We start from the raw sequence: 22,923 nt of genomic DNA on the forward strand, positions 1-22,923 counted from the left end.
TATGGGCTACATGCTGGCAAATGGAATAAGATAAGATTGGGATGTCTGTTTGGAAGGGAGCAGTTGGATATCTTGCAGCATTTCCTACCCCTTCTAGCGACATCTCTGCTGATCATTCTTTCTGGAGATTTCACCTACACAAATGGTGCAAATGGAATATCTGGACGGGTTGTCAGCGACCTGGACATCACGTCCAGATATGTGACGGCACTTTTAATGTCGCCAAGCTGCACGATGTTTACACAGTAGTTTAGACACCACTGTTACGGGACGTACAAATGTGATAGCAGATGCGCTAACGCGGATTTAAGGGGTAAAGTAACCAAATGGGTGTGTGTGTTGTGTGTGTGTGTGGTTCGAAGTCGAAAAAAAAAAGCCACTTTTTGTTTATGAGGTTCATTTTTTCCTAAGAGGGGGAGGTGTTATAAAGTTGAAGATGTATACTGTATATTTAAGACAGAATGAAAGTTGAAACGCTGGCAAACACCTGTAATGACTGCAGGCACAAAGTGTAATTTTAGGTTGTGACATTTTGCTGAGATGTAGATATCTGCTGTTTTCAGAGCAGTTCGAATTTAACCGATGATTTATATTATGCCTCAAAATATGTGAACACATTCGAATTTGAAGTTTCCTGTTTTGACAACAAAACAATGAGACGATGTTTTGGGTATAGAAAGCAGGCATTTTGGAGAGTAAGCCAGAGAGAAAGAACACCTATTGTCATCGAAAGACTGCTTACAAACTCTCTGAAAGGTACCTATTCCTATTAAACATCTTTCCAGCAGAAGACCGAAGACAACCCAAGGAGATTGACATCACACTCTGGCTTTGAAAATTGATTTGCTGCAAATTATGTAGGGGCTTTATCAGATCAGTGTATTGATATAGAGTTGGAGATAGGCAACATTTTGTACGGGAAATGAGGCTTAGAATTGTAAATATTTGTAGATTCAATTCCTTGTCAGTTAAGACGGCATTCCCAATTCCACATAGTCTCTTTTATGTTTGGCAAAATTACCACTTCGACACGTTTCTGTTACTTTGTGCAGTATTCCCACTTCCATGTATTCCTGGTATTTTTGACTGTTGGGGGAGATGTTGCACAGAGATCTCGAGTCCTCTGATCGTCAGGTAAATTGATCTTTCTTCACAGCTCATTAAGAAGGCAGCCTTCGGAGAAGTCATTGGAGACAGACTCCAAGACACGCCCGACCCTTCCAAAACACCAGATATTTTTTCAATGTCGTGTTGCAATGATTACAGGCAACATTGACACCAGTGCTAGAGCACTCCACGTTAATTGTTTAGATTGACCCAAGACTTTGCCATCTGCATCATACTGAGTGTTGTTTGTGAACTTGAGAAGCTGTGATTGATAATTTCCCGAGGTCATCATGATTATGTCAAATTTTGTAAATTCCCCTTACAATGCTGTCCGTTTTCCAGTGTCCTTTCAAATGCTTATCAATTTACATCCGTTCTTTGATTCTTGCATCTATACCATTATCTCCCTACATATTGTCCTGATGCTTGATCAGCAGTTCAATCTTCTTAAAAGCAAAGGTAAGAACAGAAATATCAACAAGAAAAAGCAGTTTGTTGCTCTCATCTAAACACCCTGTTCACAAAAAATGCATTTTATCCTCAACTGGCGTTTCAACCTGGTATTCTTTCTTTTGACTTGTTCCAACCGCCTCCATACTTAATCAATTAACCACATCTGAGTTTGTAATTTAACAATCACCATCATATCTTATTCCGGAGATCTGCAGAGATTTACAATCCATTGGACATAAGCTAAACATATTTTAAAATAGAAAGCAAACATTCCTGTTTGATTCAGGCCAAACTTGCTTGATTGTTCTGTTTCTAAGATGACCCCATTTTTTAAAGATTACTTGATGACTCATTCTAGACACTTTCTCTGTATTTGTCCAAATGCAATATTCTGTTTGCTCCCTTAAAACAACTGGTTATTTTTATGCATTGACACCACTCTGTCTGTGCATACACGTTATCAATTCCCAGGATCTTTTAAAATTTTCTTTGTAATTGTCATGATATGCTGAAATGTACCAAGGTTTAATGTTTTCGAGATTGCGGATATTCACTCCAATTAATATTTCCACAGCGTTTTCCTAACGCAAAGATGCATTATTAATGAAAGGCTTGGTGGATTGTGAGTACCTCTTCAGTCACTGTGTTGTGATTTTGAAACTCTGCAAACGGGCTCAACATTCAGTGTCTCCAATTTCAAAACAAAATCGAACAAACGACTTCCATCCATTCCACATTGAAAGAAATTGGATAAATAGTAACAAACTCATACAGACTCAGTAAAAAAGGGTTGGGGAGTATACATCTGCATGTAATTACTTCGACGCCTCTCTTCCAGCGAGTAAACTAAATGAATTTTTTTAAGGAAGGAAAAGCCTACCACTTTGTTTAATTTGCCTTTCCTGAACTCCTTGCACACAGGGAGTTCGAATCGCAGCATTCCACTGTCGCTATCAATATGATATGCATAGATCTCGAGATCCAGGGAAGAAATGAACACGACAATGATTGCTTACTTCCATCATTATTGTTCCACAGGCTTGACCAGTTTGCGTTTCGTACATAAAGTGAATTTCGATTCATTTACACGTTGTTTGTCTGAATCGAGATCTTTCTTAAGCTAGCTGCCAGATTGTATCACTTCCAATAATGCAGTCTGCGTCTCTGCTACTCTCTTAACAGTTTTGGTCGAGAAATTCTTATTTTAAAAAAACATTCTGAAGAATGAGGAGGTGGAAAAGCATAAAATGCAGTCACTGGCTGTCTTATTTGAGAATATTCCCTTCTATCCTGTAGCACTTTTAATGCTGTAGAATTTATCTTTTTCAGTTTTGCATCAATTAATGTGTTCGAATTGATGTGAAAGATTCATGGTGTTCATTCTTTGGTGTAATAAATGAATCGTTATTAAGGTTACCATTTAACATTGTATTAGAAATCATTTTAAGCTGGTCTTTGCTTTGCCCTTATCGAAAAGGAATCGATGTGAATACAACGAAACATTTTAACTGCATCACAAATGTTGTTTCAGAAACCGAAGGAGTGACTGACTTATCCCATGGGGCAATGGAAATCACAATATCTTTTATAAAGTTTAAATGCGTTTTACTTTTTGAGCTCTGCTTATTTGCAGCGAGACATTGGCTTTCAGCAGAAAAAGGCATCCTTTACGAGTATCTGGGACGATTGTAATTGTCATTTAAATTTATTGTTTGAGTTTCTTTGATTCGACACATCTTTCATCAATGAATTCTGATTTGGATCAAGGCAAATTATTTTTTCAACATTTCTTGTGTTGGGATGGGGTGCAATCTCTGTGTTCTGCTGTTCTCTCTTTTCTCCCACCACATCAGATTCCGTCCTTGTTACTTCCATATGATGTGTAGAGCTGTGCATCTTCCACATATTTTACATGGCACTCGTAGATATTCCATCTTTCCTATGTCTCTCTATTCCTGCTTTCATTAATTCCACCAACATCTCCTTCATGCTGATCTTTTCTTTCATCTACGAACACAACCATCTCCAACTTGATGTCCTGGTTTGTCTCTTGCTTGAGCATGCGTCACTCTTCATTCAACAGCCTCCACATCCCCTAACTCTACCAAAAGGTGTAGCATTGTCTGTCACTGGGCTGGCCCTAAGGCGGCTAATAGGAAACCTTCTTTCCAGGCTGGACCACTTCGCATTGGTTGGCTCTTCATGCCAACTGTGGAAGCTCCTTTGTCTGGACTCGGAGACTGTGGAGAATACATGCCTGCTTGCGAAGCCAAATCGACAAAACACTTTATACCTCTGTTATTATTCAAACTCACTTTCCCAATCTATCAGGGAAGGGCACTTGTTTCCTATTGCTTGCATCAGCGCATTCCACGTCAATCTAAATTTCTCTAGTTTCTAAAAAAATGTTATTGACACTTGGATCAACACTTAGTGATCCTTGATTCCCTCGCTCTGTGGCACTCACCATAATGTGGACAGCAGCGTTTTTCTATCACCCTGTCAGCCAAAAGCCAAATGGTTCACCCGAGCTCCGTCAAAAGCGAGATCTCAAATCATGCAATTCAGACATTGAGCAATTTATCGAAATATGTTGGTTTTGTCTCCCTCCTTGTTTTGTCTTGTTTGTTTTTACGGGTCGTGCCGTTACTATCTTCCCTGAAGATGACTCTGGATATACAGTATCCTCTTGCCAATCTGTCCATTCATAGACTGACTCAATCTAAATGATTGAGACCCCAATGTGTGTTTGGCGAGCGTATGCACTTTGAATGGGTAAGCTTTCAAATGCCGCCATTTTGCTCTCTATTTCACTTGTACTGTCGCCAATGAAATGCGACCTGAATCTAGGCGAAGGTGATGGATGCAAATGCTGGAGATTAAAGTCGACGGTGTCATGCTGGCAAAGTACAGCTGGTCAGGCAGCATTCGGGGAGCAGGAGAATCGACATTTTGGGCAAAAGCCCTTCACCAGGAATCAAGAAACGTCGGAGGCTTGTTGAGCCGAAGGGCCTGTTTCGATACTGTAAGTAATCTGATCTAATCAAACCACTTGTGCACAGCAGCCTGTGTGCATACCTCTCATTTCCAGGTTGAAACCATTCCACATTCTTATGGAGGTCCTAATTGTGATAACAAGTTAGCTCCAGGTCCGAATGCAGAGTCTGCTGCTTTCCAACCTGGAAAACGGAAAACCGAAAGTCACTGAAGCATCAGGTTGGCTCTCCCTTCTCCATATTAATTTCGGGAATCCCAGCACTGCCGCCAAAAGTGCCCTGGATCGTAGGATCGTAGAACCATGGACGTCCCATTCTCGACACTGAAAATGTCTTAGATCACGGGGTGGATCCAAGAACCATTGAATCCCGACCACGTGGAAAAAGGTCATCGGCCGAAGAATTCCGTACTAACATACCAAAAAGAATTTTGCCTAGATCCTTCCCTTGCATTTTCCTCATGGCTAATGCAGCGAACCTGCACATTCGTGATCACTGTGACCAATTTACCTTGACCAATCCACCTGACATACACATCTTTGGACGCTGTGAAGAAACTTGATTGACCAGCGGGAACTCACGCAGACACGGGCAAAAAGTGCAAACTCAACACTGACGGTTGCCACAGAATCCTCATAAACACTACCCAACTGGTATTTCCTTAAATATGGGTAATTATTACGTGATGATTATGCTAATAATAAGTGTAAAAATGCGAACGAAAGGAGAAAAAGAAATAAGTCTCACGCTTGTCTGCCGACGATATCGCTGATCCCACGATAGTCAGCTGTTCTGAAGGCTTAGATTTGTTCTTGGTGCCGTTTAAGGTGAAGTCATTCTCTCTGAATAAAGCTCTCTCCATCAAAAGATAAAGATCAAAATAGCTACAGAACAAAAGCAAGCTGCTCGACCATCTTCAATCCGTAAAAAGAACGTTCTCTGGATTATTTCAAAATTGTGCAGCTTGTCGAGTATCATCAATACTTTTAGCCTTTAAACCCCCCAAAACAACCTATTTTCCATGTAGCCATCGAATATCATCATTAGCTTTCAGCCCTTTCGTCAGTCCAATAAAGTTCCAAAACCTTGTAAAGAAACTGTTATCTGGTTTGACCGATTTATTTTTGTGATTTAATAATGACTGCCATAGAAATTCACAATAGGCTCTATCACAGGTCTATCACACATCTCAATTTCCAAACAGATTATAGCTTAAAAGCCCATTCAAATGCCACACAGAATTCTCAAAAAATAGAAGAATAGCAATGACTGCTGAATATTTCCTATTTATATTCGCCCCCAGTTATGGAATTATGCTTATGTTTAATGTTGTTTTTTATATCAGAAATCTGTCTAATGATCTAGCAGTATCATTGACTATTCCAAGCTAATTAATAAAACCATTCTCATTTAATGATAGTTCTGGAGATTTTGTTTTCCTAAGGTCAATGTAATTGATTTGCAAACGATATAGAAAATATTTCAAAGGATGTTATCGGGACTGGAGAGTTTCAACTCTAAGGCGAAACTGGGATATCTTTCATTGGAGACTAGGAGATTGAGGGATGACCTTAGAGCGCTTTATAAAATCATGACAGGCATGGATAAGGTGAATAGCAAAGCTATGTTCCCCAGGGTAGGCGAATTCCAAACTTCAGACGCGGCATAATTTTAATATTAGCGGAGAAAGACCTAAAATGAGGCTGAAAGTCTATCTTCTGGAATGGACTGAGTAAGAACTTTATTGATACATGTGCAGTAGCAACATTAGAACGGATTCGGAAAGATACATTGAGAGAAAAAGTTTTAAGAGTTTTGGGCCAAACGCCAGCATTAAAAAAAACCCCACCTGCTTCACGAATGTCATTTCGGGAAGGAAACTTCCATCTTCACCTCGTCTGGCCACAGTGTGATGACAGACCGAGAACAATGTGGTTGGCTCTTAAATGCCCTCACGGATGGTTTTCCCGATCAGACACATGCACAATTTTCAAATTGAATGGCTGTAACAACAGGCTGCATCTAAACAGTCCAACATTTTTGTACTTAAATTTATCTACGAATTTCAATGGGTTATGATAGTGTATACGATTGTCTCAGATGTGTTGCCAGTAAGAAAAACACTGACATATTTCATGCGAAAAACATGTACGAAGTCTCTTTTGTCAACTGTCGAATATTTCAGCTGATGAACTTTTAACTTGCTGGAATAATACCCGATAGGTGGTTCTACCTTCTTGTCATCTTCCTGCAGGAGCACGATAGCTATATTGAGGTGCTTTGTGCAATTATAGTTAAAAATCACACAACACCAGGTTATAGTCCAATAGGTTTATTTGGAAGTGTTAGCTTTCGGAGCGCCGCTCCTTCATCAAGTGATTGTGGAGGGCACAATTGTAAGGCACAGAATTTATAGCAAACGTTTACAGTGTGATATAACTGAAATTATGCATTTAAAAATACCTTGATTGTTTGTTGAGTCTTTCATCTGTTTGAATATTGTGAAAGAAGTTTGAAAGAAGCGGAACTATCATGGTATTCGAACAGATGATTAACTGAACAAACAATCAAAGTATTTTTCAATGTATAATTTCAGTTGCATCACACTGTAAACTTTTGCTATCAATTCTGTGTCTTACAATTGTGTCTTCCACAACCACCTGAAGAAGGAGCGGCGCTCTGAAAGCTAGGTGCTTCCAAGTAAACCTATAACCTGGTGTTGTATGACTTTTAACTTTGTACATCCCAGTGCAATACGGGCATGTCCGAAGCTTGTGCAATCAGGAGTGACAAATACGGAGGAGTAGTCAACAAAGTCTTCAGGCTCCAAACCCCTTCTGACAGTCCACTGTGCAATGAAACTCCTTGCCTTTATTTAGCAATTCGGTGAGTGAAGCAGCCACACTGCGCAAGTTCCACACAAACTTTCGATAAAATTCAATCGACCCAGGAATCTTAGTCCTACTCATTTTGTCGATGGCATGGGAAAATTTCCAATTACTTTCTTTGTTTTGCATCCGTGCCAATTAACATGGCCCAGGAAGGTTACTTTGGCTTCGGCAAATTCACTTTTAGCTAGGTTTGCCACCAAGTCTGCCTTGCGAAGTCGATGAAAAAGTCATTTTAAGCTAAATTAAGTGCATATGAGCTTTTACCAGAACCCCACAGACAACGTTTCAGGAATCAAAGCAGGGACCCTGGTCAAGCATATATTGAGTTTGAAAGGATCAAACACAATAATTTTGATCAGGGGACATGAACTCTAAAAATAGGGAAAACCTACGATGGTCTTCGAGGAGGAATTCAAAAATGCACTGCCTGACGTCGTGTGAACCCATGTGGCCGAGCAAAGAGCTGAAATGGCAATGTCAGCAGCTGAAGTGGTTGATGATTATGAGTTGGTCCATAAAAAACGGTTTGGACCCAGAATCAATTTCAAACCATGAGTGATAGAATTTGGGGAAAAGAGAAATCCTTGCGAGGAAAGGGTAAGATAGATCTCAGTGAAGATCATTCGAATAACTCACCACAGGTTAAAACGAAAATCCTAGAAAAGGAAAACGAAGGTAAAACTCTTCGGTGTTTTTATTGCAAAAACGTTGGCCACATAAAATCACATTGTTGGTGGGCTAGGATAAGGATAGATGTAGCAAAATAAAACAGGTATGGAAGTTTTTTGGAATAGTAACATAAAGCACAGTGGAAGCCGGGAAGCTGGATGAGAGTGTACAAGCTGATTGGAGATTAGTTTAGAAGGAATGTTGGAACTTTTTCGAAAATACACCGGCAAAGATAATGTTTATTCACATAGGTAATCAGCTGATAATATAAAGGAACTCAGGATCCTCTCAATCTGTGAGGCTGAAGGATGAGGAGATATGCACTCCTGACTGACTACTGCCAGGAAAGGGACTGGTACCGGGAATCTATGAAGAGACACAAAACGCTCAGTTGTGTAAATTGAGGCGAGAGTGTCTAAAAGAAAACTGAAGAAATTGTGGTTGTAGTACTTGACTAACTCTCATCTCCAGTACTGCAGCATGTTTTTGCGAATGATGCAGCTGATTCACAAGGAGACGTGCCGCCAACTGTAGTTGAAATGCCAGTGCAGATGCAGGCAATTGAAGCACTGCAGCAGTCTTATTTGGGAATCTTCCCTGATTCTGTAGTAATGAGATCACAGGGTCACCAGTTGAAACAGGACAGAACAAAGGGTATAGATAATGAAGTTGAAGTAACATTAGACGAGATTATGTTCGATTGGATAGCAGAGACAAAACAGGAGCAAATAGGTAATCATGCAAATATCATTAGCTCTGCAAAACATAGAACAATACAACGCAGAACAGGCCATTCGGCCCTCGATGTTGCGCCGACCTGTGAACTATTCTCAACTCTTCCCACGACACTATCCCAAAATCATCCATGTGCTTATCTAAGGATTGTTTAAATCTCCTTAATGTGGCTGAGTTGACGACATTTGCAGGTAGGGCATTCCACACCCTTACCACTCTCTGTGTAAAGAACCTGCCTCTGATATTTGCCTTAAATCTATCACCCCTTAATTTATAGTTATGCCCCCTCGTACAAGCAGACGATTTCATCCTAAGAAAATGACTTTCACTGTCTACCCTATCTAAACCCATTGAGTTACAGCAGAAAGATGAAATTTTAAAGCAGTTGTATCAAATGGAATTTACAGAACGGAATCTGAACATATCTGGAGACCATCACATATTCAAGCATATGAGAAATGGGCAGGAATTCATCAAATTGCCTTGCCAGTGAGGTATAGAAGGTAGGTATTGAAAATGACGCATGAGCTACCACATGGAGGTCATTTAGGAGTGAGAGATAAAAAGGCTATCATAAAAAAGCGCATTTCTACTGGCCTGGACTGCACAAGGATGCAGGTGAATTTTGCCAGATGTGTCATACATGTCAGGTAATTGGGAACCCACACATGGTAATAAAACCAGCACATTTAATAGCTATTCCAGTATTTGAAGAACCTTTTACAAGAGTCTGAATTGTTGGCTTGGTTCCCTACCTCAAACAAAAATAGGAATCAGTATTTATTAACAATAATTGATTTATTAACCAGATTTCCAGAGGCGGTCCAATTGCACAATGTCACTGTTAAAGAATTGTAGAGGATTTACTCATTCCTTTAACGAGATAAGTCCTACCAATGGAGATTCTGTCGGATCAAGGGACAAACGCCACATCCAAACTATTCAAGGAAGTTATGTAGAGCTGAGGCATACAACAATTCACATCAAATCTGTACTGTACAGAATTGCAGGGAGAACAAGAAAGGTGGCATCAAACGCTCAAGACCATGTTGAGTGTTTGTAGTCAAGACTATCCAGATGGTTGGGATAAGGGAATTCGTTTGTGCTTTTTGCTATCTGAGATGCACCAAATTAATCGATCAAATTCGGTCCGTTTGAATTAGTTTTTGGACATGGAGTGAGAGACCATAAAACTTGATTAGGCGGAAGTTAGGAATTCACAATTCAGAGACCACGCATTTGGACTATGTGCCAACTTTTAGAGAACATTTACTTAGAGCTGGGGAGTTGGTTAGGAGGCATTTAAAAATATCACATCATGCAATGATACAGGAAGCAGACAAGAAATCAAGAATTCGCAATTTTCCTAACGGGGATAAGGTATTAGTTTTACTTCCTGTATTAGATGAAACATTAAAAGCAAGTTTAGTGGAACTTATCAAATCGAAAGGAAATTGCGTGAGGTGGACTACTTGATAGGAACTGCAGATAGAAAGAAATCTCACAGAGTGTGTCATATGAATATGCTCTGAAGGTATTTTGACAAGGAAGGAAAACAGTAGGAGAATGTGTTAATGATTACAACACAAAGGAAAGAACCAAGAAAAGAGCATTTTAAATTGGATATTGCTCAAATTACATTGGACAACTAACAAGTTTTCAAAAAATTGAGGTAAATTATTGAAATATCTTCATGAGAAAAACCGAAATGAAAGAGTTATTACCGTCACATGGGGCGATTTGCTGACATTAACAGGGAAGTAGGAGAAAGTGAGGACTACAGATGCTGGATATCAGAGATGATAGAGTTTTGCTGGAAAAGCGCAGCATGTCAGGTAGCATAATAAAGGACTTATGTCTGAAACGTCAATTATTGCGCTCCTCGGATGCTGACTGACCTGCTGTACTTTTTCAGCAACATTCTCTAGGCCCCCATAAACTGGTAATTACTAAGCTAATTATGCACAATGTAGATATACGTGATACTGTTCATCCTTACAGGCAGAACCCTGGGAAGTTGCCACAGTCTCAGAAGGATATTGAATACATATTCCAGTACGACATAATCGAAGAGAGTTGCAGTGGCTCCAGCTCACCTATAGTCATGGTGTCAAAGCCAGATGGTATTCAACAGTTATGAGTGGACTATCGCAAAGTCAAAGTAGTTACAAAGACTGATGCTTATACAATTACGCAGTTGAAAGACTGTGATAAAAAGATATAACAAACAACTTGCATTTTGAAGCTGGATTTCCTCAGACGTTACTGGCACGTAGAGCAAGAGTAATGTCGGCTTTCGTAATGCCAATTGCAGTATATCTGTCTAAAGTACCGCCATTTGGTATGAAAAACGTTGTAGCCACATTTCAGAGAGTAACTTGTAACGTCATTGCCAGATTACACAACTATGTTGTGTACATCCATGTCCTGGTGATTTTTAGTCACTCGTGAGAGAAACATTTGCAGCATGTATCGGATTTGTTCGATTGACTTGTGAAGGCAGTCATTGTGGTAAACCTAACGAAAAGTGAATTTGCTGAAACCCACTTTTCTGGGTCATATCACGAGACACGGAAAAATGCCCGTGTGGGATGCGAAACCGGAAGTAATTTTGGGATTTCCCATACCATCGACAAAAAATGCAGTACTACGCTTCCTAAGAATGAATGGATTTTATCAAATGTTCATGCCGAATTTTAGCGGTATGACTACTCCACTCACCGACTTGCAAATAAAGGCAAGAAGTTTCAATGGACAGCGGACTGTCAGAAGGCGTTAACATTCTTAAAACTGTTAACCACGGCCCCAGTATTTGCCTAACATGATATAGAACATAGAACATGCAATAATACAGCACAGAACAGGCCCTTCGGCCCACGATGTTGTGCCGAACTTCTAACCTAGATTAAGCACCCAACCATGTACCTATCCAAATGCCGCTTAAAGGTCGCCAATGATTCTGACTCTACGACTCCCACGGGCAGCGCATTCCATGCCCCCACCACTCTCTGGGTAAAGAACCCATCCTGACATCTCCCCATACCCTCCACCCTTCACCTTAAATTTATGTCCCCTTGTAACACTCTGTTGTACCCGGGGAAAAAGTTTCTGACTGTCTACTCTATCTATTCCTCTGATCATCTTATAAACCTCTATCAAGTCAACCCTCATCCTTCGCCATTCCAACGAGAAAAGGCCGAGAACTCTCAACCTATCCTCATACGACCGACTCTCCATTCCAGGCAACATCCTGGTAAATCTTCTCTGCACCCGCTCCAAAGCTTCCACATCTTTCCTAAAGTGAGGCGACCAGAACTGCACACAGTACTCCAACTGTGGCCTAACCAAAGTCCTGTACAGCTGCAACATCACTTCACGACTCTTGAATTCAATCTCTCTGCTAATGAACGATAATACTCCATAGGCCTTCTTACAAACTCTATCCACCTGAATGGCAACTTTCAAAGATCTATGTACATAGACCCCAAGATCCCTCTGTTCCTCCACCTGACTAAGAACCCTACCATTAACCCTGTATTTCGCATTCTTATTTGTTCTTCCAAAATGGACAACTTCACACTTGGCAGGGTTGAACTCCATCTGCCACTCCTCAGCCCAGCTCTGCATCATATCGTAGTCCCATTGCAAACGACAAATGCCCTCCTCACAGTCCACAACTCCACCTATCTTCGTATCATCTGCAAATTTACTGACCCACCCTTCGACTCCCTCATCTAAGTCATTAATAAAAATTACAAACAGCAGAGGACTCAGAACTGATCCCTGCGGAACTCCACTTGTAACTGGGTTCCGGGCTGAATATTTACCATCTACCACCACTCTCTGACTTCGACCAGTTAGCCAGGTTTCTATCCAATTGTCAAAATGTCCCTCTATCCCATGCTCCTGACTTTCCGCATAAGCCTACCATGGGGAACCTTATCAAATGCCTTACTAAAATCCATGCACACTACATCCACTGCTCTACCCTCATCCACATGCTTGGTCACCTCCTCAAAGAATTCAATAAGACTTGTAAGGCAAGACCTACCCTTCAAAAATCCGTGCTGGCTGTCCCTAATCAAGCAGTGTCTTTCCAGATACTCATAAATCCTATCACTCAGTACCCTCTCCATTACTTTGCCTACCACAGAAGTAAGACTAACTGGTCTGTAATTCCCGGGATTATCCCTATTCCCTTTTTTGAACAGGGGCACAACATTCGCCACTCTCCAGTCCCCTGGTACCACCCCCGTTGCCAGTGAAGACGAGAAGATCATTGCCAACGGTACTGCAATTTCCTCTCTTGCTTCCCACATAATCCTAGGATATATCCCGTCAGGCCCGGGGGACTTGTCTATCCTCAAGTTGTTCAAAATGTCCAACACATCTTCCTTCCCAACAAGTATCTCTTCTAGCTTAACAGTCCGTTTCACACTCTCCTCTTCAACAATACGGTCCCTCTCGTTCGTAAATAGTGAAGAGAAGTACTTGTTCAAGACCTCTCCTATCTCTTCCGACTCAATACACAGTCTCCCACTGCTGTCCTTGATCGGACCTACCCTCGTTCTCGTCATTCTCAGGTTTCTCACATACGCATAAAATGCCTTGGGGTTATCCTTGATCCGATCCGCCAAGGATCTTTCATGCCCTCTCTTAGCTCTCCTAATCCCTTTCTTCAGGTCCCTTCTGGCTATCCTGTATCCCTCCACTGCTCTGTCTGAACCCTGTTTCCTCAACCTTATGTAAGCCTCCTTCTTCCTCTTTACAAGACATTCAATCTCCCTCGTCAACCAAGGCTCCCACACACGACCATTTCTTTCCTGCCTGATCGGTACATACATATCAAGGACACGTCGTATCTGCTCCTTGAAAAAGTTCCACATTTCCACCACATCCTTCCCTGACAGCCTATGCTCCCAACGTATGCTCCTCAAATCCTGTCTTACAGCATCGTAAATTCCCTTCCCCCAATTGTAAATTCTACATTGTTGTGCGCACCTATCTCTCTCCATAAGCAAGGTGAACGTCACAGATGGTGTGGTCACCATCACCAAAATGTTCACCCACTAACAAGCCCACCACTTGTCCCGGTTCATTACCGAGTACCAAATCCAATATGGCCTCCCCTCTGTTTGGACAATCTACATTCTGCGTTAGAAAAGCTTCGTGGATTCACTGCACAAACACCGCCCCATCCAATCTACTTGATCTAAAGAGCTTCCAATCAATATTTGGGAAGTTGAAGTCGCCCATGACTACGACCCTGTGGCTTCTGCACCTTTCCAAATTCTGTTTCCCAATCTGTTTCTCCACATCTCTGCTGCTTTTGGGGGCCTATAGTAAACACCCAACAAGGTTACTGCACCTTTCCTATTTCTGACTTCAGCCCATACTACCTCCAGAGGCAGATCCCCCTCAAATTTCCTTGCTGCAGCTGTTATATCATTTCTAATTAGCAATGCCACCCCCCTCCTTTTTTACCACCCTCCCTAATCTTACTGAAACATCTGTAACCAGGAACCTCCAACAGCCATTCCTGTCCCTCATCTATCCATGTTTCCGTGATGGCCACAACATCGTAGTCCCAGGTACCGATCCACGCCTTAAGTTCACCCACCTTATTTCTGATACTCCTTGCATTGAAGTATATTCACTTGAGCCCATCTCTGTGTCCGCAAGTAGTCTTTGTCAGTGCTACCTTCTCCACAGCCTCCCTACAGTCTTGGGCATCCTGACACACAGCTACCTTACTTGCTGGACTACAAGTCCGGATCCCATCCCCCTGCCAAATTAGTTTAAACCCCCCGAAGAATGCTAGCAAACCTACCCCCCACGATATTGGTGCCCCTCTGGTTCAGGTGCAACCCGTCCTGTTTGTAAAGGTCCCACCTTCCCCAGAATGCAGTCCAGTTGTCCAAATTGCTGAAGCCCTCCCTCCTACACCATCCTTGCAGCCACGTGTTCAACTGCACTCTCTCCCTATTCTTTGCCTCACTGTCACGTGGCACCGGCAACAACCCAGAGATGATGACTCTGTCTGTCCTAGCTTTTAGCTTCCAGCCTAACTCCCTGAGCTCTAGAATGACTTCCCCACCCCTCTTCCTACCTATGTCGTTGGTGCCAATGTGTACCACGACTTCTGGCTGCACACCCTCCCCCTTAAGGATTCTGAAGACACGGTCTGAGACGTCTCGGACCCTAGCACCCGGGAGGCAACTAACCATCCGAGAGTCTCGCCCATGTCCACAGAACCGCCTGTCCGTCCCTCTAACTAGAGAGTCTCCTATAACTCGCGCTCTCCTCCTCTCTCCCTTTCCCTTCTGAGTCTCAGAGCAACAGACCCCTTCACTGCAGCTTATACCTGCAAGGCTGTCCCCACCAACAGTTTCCAAAGCTGTATACTTATTTTTTAGGGGGACGACCACAGGGGAACCCTGAACAGCCTGCTTCTTCCCCTTCCCACCCTGATCACGCAAACCTTTCAAGGTGGATATCAAAACAGTGATATAGGTGTCAGTGCTGTGCATCTGCAGGAAGACGACGAGCAGATTGAAAGACCAATCGTGTATTTCTCCGGGAAGTCAAAAAGTTCATCGGCAGAAATATTCAACAGTTGAGAACGAGACTTTGAGATTGGTATTGGCATTACAACATTTCAGTGTTTTTGTTGCCAGCAACGCACCTGAGACAATCGTATAGAATGATCAGAACACATTGAAATTAGGGGAGAACGATAAGGACAAAAATGCCAGACTGTTTCGATGGAGCCTGTTCTTACAGTCATTCAGTTTGAAAATTGTACATGTGACAGGTTGAGGAAACGTGATAGTTGATGCATTGTCTAGATTCGAATCCGAGCTGGATGCGTTCAGTGATGGGAGAACCACACACTGTATCTGAATCTGGTCAAGAACAAGAGGAAAATAATTTTCTGCTTTTGTGATCCTAACTGGGATATACCAATTAGGAGATACCAATTTAGAATACAACAAAAACGCTGCAGTCACATACATACGCTTGTGAATACAATTGTTACATGATTTGCTATTTGTGTGATCTACACAGATGACCAAGCAATCTTTAGTCATTCATGGAAAGATCACACAGTGCATTCAGCAGAGCATTTTGAGAGACACGCATGGCAAAATTGGTCATAAAATTAGCAAAAACAGTGTTTGTGAAGGTTGAAGTGAAATTCTTAGGACAAAACATCGGACTCAGACAGATGACATGAGGAATGTAAAGAGAAGGCTATCGAGGAATTCCCAGGACCGTCCTCGAAGAATGAAGTGCTTTGATTAATAGAATTTGGTGGAATTTCGGGAAGTTTGTTACAAACGTCAGAAACATAGTCGCTCCATTAACGAATTTCCTTAAAAAAACACGAAATTTTGTTGGAGAGAATAATGTTTGGACGTAGTTAAGAACTTAGAAACAGTGTTAACCACGGCAACAGTTACAGCCATACTGCATTTTCTGAAATCCTTCAAAGCTGCCATCGATGTGAGTGTAGGAGCTGTATTGTTGCCAGAAGATGATAGTGGAATTGAAAGGCCTATCAGCTACTTTCCAAAGAAACTCCATTTTCACCAGAAAATGTGATACACAATTGCAAACGCGTATTGAATTTCGCACTGACCTTATAACATGTTAATGCTTACGATGCAAACAGTTCATCAGACACGATTGTGTACACTGGTGACAATACGTTGATATTTCTGGAAAGATTTAAGAACAAGATCACAAAAGTATTTATTTGGAGCTGCATGTTACAAGCGCTTAATTTACCGATTCTTCATTTTACGTGTCTCAAAAATGTCATGGATGCTTTAGCAATGGTAAGAGAAAAATGTTTATGGAATATTGAAACGGTATTATGTACTGATATATAAATCGAATTTGTGTAAAATGTATAACTTTCGATTAATGAGTGTGGATGTGGTGATGCAATGGTTTTCAAAGAGAAAGAACATTAAGCCATCTTTTCAGAAAGAAGCTCCATTTTCTTCTAAACGCGGAAGGTGTTGTGAAGTTTTTGTGTGTAAAACAGTGAAATTATAAAATTGGAAAAGCACTTCGTGTTGCTATTCAAAAAAGTCGTTTTAAGTGCTTTTGTTTCTTTGTTTAGAGATAAAATTGATATCTGACAGCAACTTGGGTTTGCAGGTACAAAGAGAGCGCCTGAATGGAAGCATTTTGTAACAAATCCCCAAACAGCAATTTTACCAATATAAAAAGTGGTTAAATTTAGCCAATTTTTAAACAAAACAATTAGTTACCAAAAACCTGTTAAACGTATATGTGATGGTTTCGCAGCCCGGAACCAATCTGATTGTAATAATATTCACTGGTCATCAAGGACATAAAAGAAGGAGGCAGCGGAACAAATAGAAAGAGAAAACGGCCTATTGTCATGCGATAGCAGTTCTCATCTCTCAGAGAAAGCTCCAGCTATTTGCCAAGCCTCCACAGCACGCCATGAAAGTTCCTGACACAGAAAACGTTACTGAGAGAAGAATCAATGGAGAAGACACAGAATGTTCCAGAAGATGTAACTTTGCTTTAGCATTGAATGACTAAATTCTGTTATTTTAATGTATAAGTGAAAGTTTGAATTATTTCATCAGCATATGATTAGAATTTCTTATAGTGTGGGATTAGATAGCAGTTAGAGTGGAACTGTTCTGTCTGCTAATAGTTATTTTGTTCACAGTTCGATTGGAAATATAAATTGTTACTTCGACATTAAACACAAAATGCACAACATAGAACTTTGCAGCAAATACAGGTCCTTCGGTCCTCAAGGATATATCATACTAACCAAATACCCTTCAGTACAGTATCTTATATATGCAAATCCATACGTCACTCAAATGTCCGTAATGACTCTATTAACACCACTTGCATTGTATTCTATGCGCCCAAAACTCTCTGTAAAAAAGCATCAACCTGAAAGCCTCCTCCAAACACCTTACAGTTTCACAATAGTCATTTCCGCTGTGGGAAACATTTTTCCGGCTCTCCAGTCTATCTCTGCTTCTCATCATCATGTATACCTCTACTAAGTCCGCTCTCATCGTTTTTCGCTTCAATGAGGAAAGCTCATATTTTCATCAGAAGTCATTCCCTCCAGACCAGGCAGCATCCTGGTAAATTTCCTTTGCACTCTCTCGAAAGCTTCCACATCCTTCTTATAACGAAACTGTCAGAGTTGACTACAATATTCAAAGTGTGTTCCAAACATGACTCCATTTTGCTGCAGCACAACCTCGTGGCACTTAAACCCAATGCCCTGCTAATGAATGCCAACACAACCTATGCCTTCTTAACAACATATTAACCAGGGTGGCAACTTTGAACTATCCATGGACATGGACCCCAAGATCCCTCCGTTCCACCTTACAGCCAAGAAACCTGCCTCTAACCCTGCATTCTGCATTGAAATTCGATCTTCTAAAGTGAATTAGTTCACACGTTTTCAGGTTGAATTCCATCTGCAAATTACCAGCTCAGTTCTGCATCATGTCAATCTCACTTTGCAAACTACACCATGATTCATCAGTAGAACAACTTTCGAGTAATCAGCAAACTAAATCCACTACTCTTCCACTTCCTCGCTCATGTCATTGCTAAAAATCACAAAGAGCAGAAGTCCCATTACTGATCCCTGCGGAAAAGCACTGGCCACCAAGCTCCAGCTGAATATGGTCCATCGACTAACACCCTCTGACTTCTATGAGCAAGTCACTTCTGTATCCAGACCACCAAATTTCCATGTATACCATTTCTCTTACTTTCTGAAGTAGCTGACCATAAGGAACCTTATCAAACGCCTTGCTAAAATTCATGTACACCAAGGCCACTGCTCTACATTCATAAATATGTTTTGTCACATCCTCAAATAATTGAATAGGGTTTGTGTGGCATGAACTGCCCTTACAGAGCCATGCTGACTATCTATAATCAAACTATTGTTTTCCAAGTAAGGATAAATCCTGTCACTCACAACGTTCTTCATTAATTTGCCCATCAAGGATGCAATATTGACTGGTCTGAAATTCCCATGATTAACCCTACTTCCTTTCTTGAACAATGGAATCAATTTTGACAGACTCCAAATATCTGACACTACTTTAGTGGACATTAAGGACGCAAAGATTACTGCCAAAGGTACAGTAATCTGTTCCCTCACTTCCCGAGTAACATGGATATATCCCCTGGTTCCAGGACTCTTATCAAACTTTGCGATTTTTAAAAACATTCAACACATCCTCCTTCTTAAAATCAATCTGCTCGAATATATCAGTCTCTTTCACGGCGACTTCACAGACGTGAAGGCCCATCGAAGTGGTGAATACTCAAGCAAACTATTCATCATGGACCTCCCTAACTCCTCTGACTCCGGGCACACGTTTCCCCCGCTATCCTTGTTCAGCTCTACCCTGATTCTGGCCATCCTCTTGTTCCTCACATAAGTGGAGAATGCCTTAGATTTTTCCTCAATCCTAACTGTTAAAATTGTTTGCATGGTGCCCTACTCGCTCTCCCAAATTCAATATTCAGTTCCTTTCTGGCTAACCTGTAACCATGTAAAGCCCTGTCTTATTCTTTTTTCCTCAATCACAAGGAAGCTTTCTTCTTCCTCTTGATTAGATGTTCCACATCACTTTTAACCCAAGGGTTTTTAAACTTTACCATTCCTGCCGAGCCTCTGTGAGACAAAGCGGCCCAGCATGATCAGCAATTGCTTCCGAAACAAGCTCCACATTTCTTCCGTGAATTTCACTTTGAAAATTTGTTCCTAATTAAATAAATTTCCATAACCTCTGTTCCTATCCTTCGCCATGACTACAGTAAATGTCAAAGAGTGCTGTTCATTGTCACTGAAATGCTCTCCCACCGAGAGATCTGACACATGGCAGAGTCCGTTACCAAGCATGGAATCTTTCCAGTACCACTAATCCAGAAAGATTTTACTGCTCCTCAGATGCTGCCTGAACTGCTGTGCTCTTCCAGCACCACTAATACGGAATCTAAGTAGCCTCTCCTCTCGTAGTCTATTTAGATTTTGAGCCAGAACCCTTCCTAAACTTATCTGCTAGACGAGTGAATGTCAGGGATTTCTTTCGTTAAAACGTTAGAAGTTTGGAAAGCAGGTTAAATTACTTTTCACACCCGTTTAAACAGATTGCAGGGTGAAGTATTCCCTTTTGAATGATTTGGTTTGTGTTCTGGGGGTGCGGTGTAAACCTCCACTCCATAAGAGTGTCCCTGTATTCCCTGCCTGTTCACATGCTTGTCTCTTATGCCTTGATAACATTTATGCTTCTCCGACCTCCCTTGGATCCGCGTTCTAGTTCTTGGGACATTCTGAGTGTGTATAAAAAACACTATCTCATTTCTTTTCAACTGACAACCGCCAACTTATACCAATGCTCCTCGTATTTGACTTTTGCAGCCTCGGAAAAAGACTCTGACTATGCACTATCTATGACCCTCATACGTTTACGTACTCCGATCAGATTGCCCCTCAACCTCTGATGCTCCAGCAAAAATAATGGAAATTCGTCCAATCACTCACGATAGCTAATCCAAACCAAGCCAGGCAGCATTCTGGTTAACTTCGTTTTCATTCACTTCAGAAACTCCACATGCTTGCGATAGTGTGCTGACATGATCGTGACACAATTCTCCAAATGTGGCCGAACTAGACTAAATACACAATAGACCTGCAAAGGCCAACCAGCATTTTATTCAATGTCTGGAAGGATGGTGGCAAGAATTCCGTACACTTTCATTATCATCCTGTCCACTTTCATCGGTAGTTTTTGGGAACTGTCGATGCGTCCCACAAGATCCCTATGCATGTTCATGCTGTTCAGGATCCGCCTATTTATTGCATAATTTCCTCTTGCTTTCGACATCCAAAAATGCATGACTGGACTAAACTGCATCTGCAATATCTCTGGACAATTTTCCACCTGCTCTGTGTTCTGTTGTAACCTTAGCTAAACATCTTCTCAAACTACCAACCCACCAATTTTTGTGTTATCTGAAAACTTGCCAAAAAAACGATCCTTATGTAACACAACTGGTGACAGACCTCCATTCAGAAAAGCACTCTTCCACAACTACCATCTGTCTTTCCTGATCAAGCCAATTTTCTTTCAAACTTGCCAACTGGCTGTGGATTCCATGTGAATTAATCTTCTGCGCTGCCGACAATGAGCTGTCAGGAGCTGCTTAGGAAAATCCAGGCAGACAATATCGACTGCAGCACGCTCGTTAATCGCTTTTGTCACTTGCTTAGAAAATTCAATCAATTTTGTGAGTCACCCACTCAAAGCCATGTTGACTGTCCATAATATATCCAATTTCCCCCAAAGTGAGTGATCCCTGTCGATAAATCTCTTCTACAATAATTTCCTTTCTTCCACTGATGTCAGATATAGTGGTCTGTAAGTTAAAACGTAGACAATTACAGTGCAGCACAGGGTATTCGGCCCTCGATGTCGTGTCGACCTGTGAAACCAATCGGACACTCATCTAATCTACACTATTCTATTCTCATCTATATGCATGTCGAATGACCATTTAAATTCCCTTGAAGTTGGCGAATCTCCTCCTTTTGCAAGCAGTGCGTTACACACTCCGACCACTCTGAGTAAATAAACTACCTCTGACATCTGTCGTATATCGATCACCACTCAATTTAAAGGTATGTCCGCTGACGCAAGCCATCGCCATCTGAGAAAAAACGCTGTCACTCTGCAACCTTTCTAACCCTCTGATTATCTTATATGTCTCAATTATGTCACGTCTCAACCTTATTCTCTCTAACGAAAGCAGGCTCAATTTCCTAAGCCTTTCCTCGTAAGGGCTTCCCCACATAACAGGCAACATCCTAGTAAATCTTCTCTGAATCCTTTCCAAAACTTCCACATTCTTCCGAGAATGCAGACCAGAACTGCACACAGTACTGCAAATGTGGCCAGACCAGAATTTTATACAGCTACAACATGGCCTCATGGTTCTGAACCTGAATCTTTCTCTCAATAAAAGTTAACACACAGTATGCCTTCTTACCAAACTGATCAATCTTAGTGGCAACTTTCAGGGATCTATGTACCTGGACACAGATCGCTCTGCTCATCCATGCTACCAAGAATCTTGCCATGAGCCCAGTACTCTGCATCCCCGTTACTCCATCCAAAGTGAATCACTTCAAACTTGTCCGCAATAATCTCCATTTGCCGCCTCTCAGCCCAGCTCTGCAGCTTATCTGTGTTCCTTAATAACCTACAACATCGTTTGTCGCTATCAACAAATCTACTGGCCTTAGTGTCATCGCAAATTTACTAACCTATCCTCCTTTGCCTTCATTCAGGCCAGTTATAAAAATGACAAACAACAGTGGATCCAAAACAAATCCTTGCAATACTCCACTTGTGAGTAAACTCCAGGATGAATATTTCCTATCAATTACCATCCTCTGCCTTCTTCCAGCTAGCGTGCCTCTATATTTAGTGCAATCGCCTACCGTGGGGAAACTTACCAAAAACATTACTGAAATCCATTTACATCACATCAACCGCTTTAACCTCAGTTACTTGTTTGGTTACCTTCTCAAAAAACATAATAAGGTGTGTGAAATAAGACCTACATTTCACAAAACCAGATTGATTATCCTGAATCAACATATTACTTTCAAGATGATTATAAATCCGCCACTTTAAACTGGCACCGTGGTTAGCATTGCTTCCTCACAGCGCCATGGACCAAACGGCTCCTGCCTCAGGCAGCTCTCTGTGTATATTAGATTACTTACAGTGTGGAAACAGGCCCTTCGGCCCAACAAGTCCATACCGCCCCGCCGAAGCGCAACCCACCCATACCCCTACATCTACCTCTTACCTAACGCTACGGACAATTTAGCAAGGCCAATTCTCCTGCCCTGCACATCTTTGGACTGTGGGAGAAAACCGGAGCACCCAGAGGAAACCCACGCAGACACGGGGAGAATGTGCAAACTCCACACAGTCAGTCGCCTGAGGCGGGAATTGAACCCG

Source organism: Chiloscyllium punctatum, chromosome 51 (genome assembly GCF_047496795.1).
Source record: "Chiloscyllium punctatum isolate Juve2018m chromosome 51, sChiPun1.3, whole genome shotgun sequence".
Classification (NCBI taxonomy): Eukaryota; Metazoa; Chordata; class Chondrichthyes; order Orectolobiformes; family Hemiscylliidae; genus Chiloscyllium; species Chiloscyllium punctatum.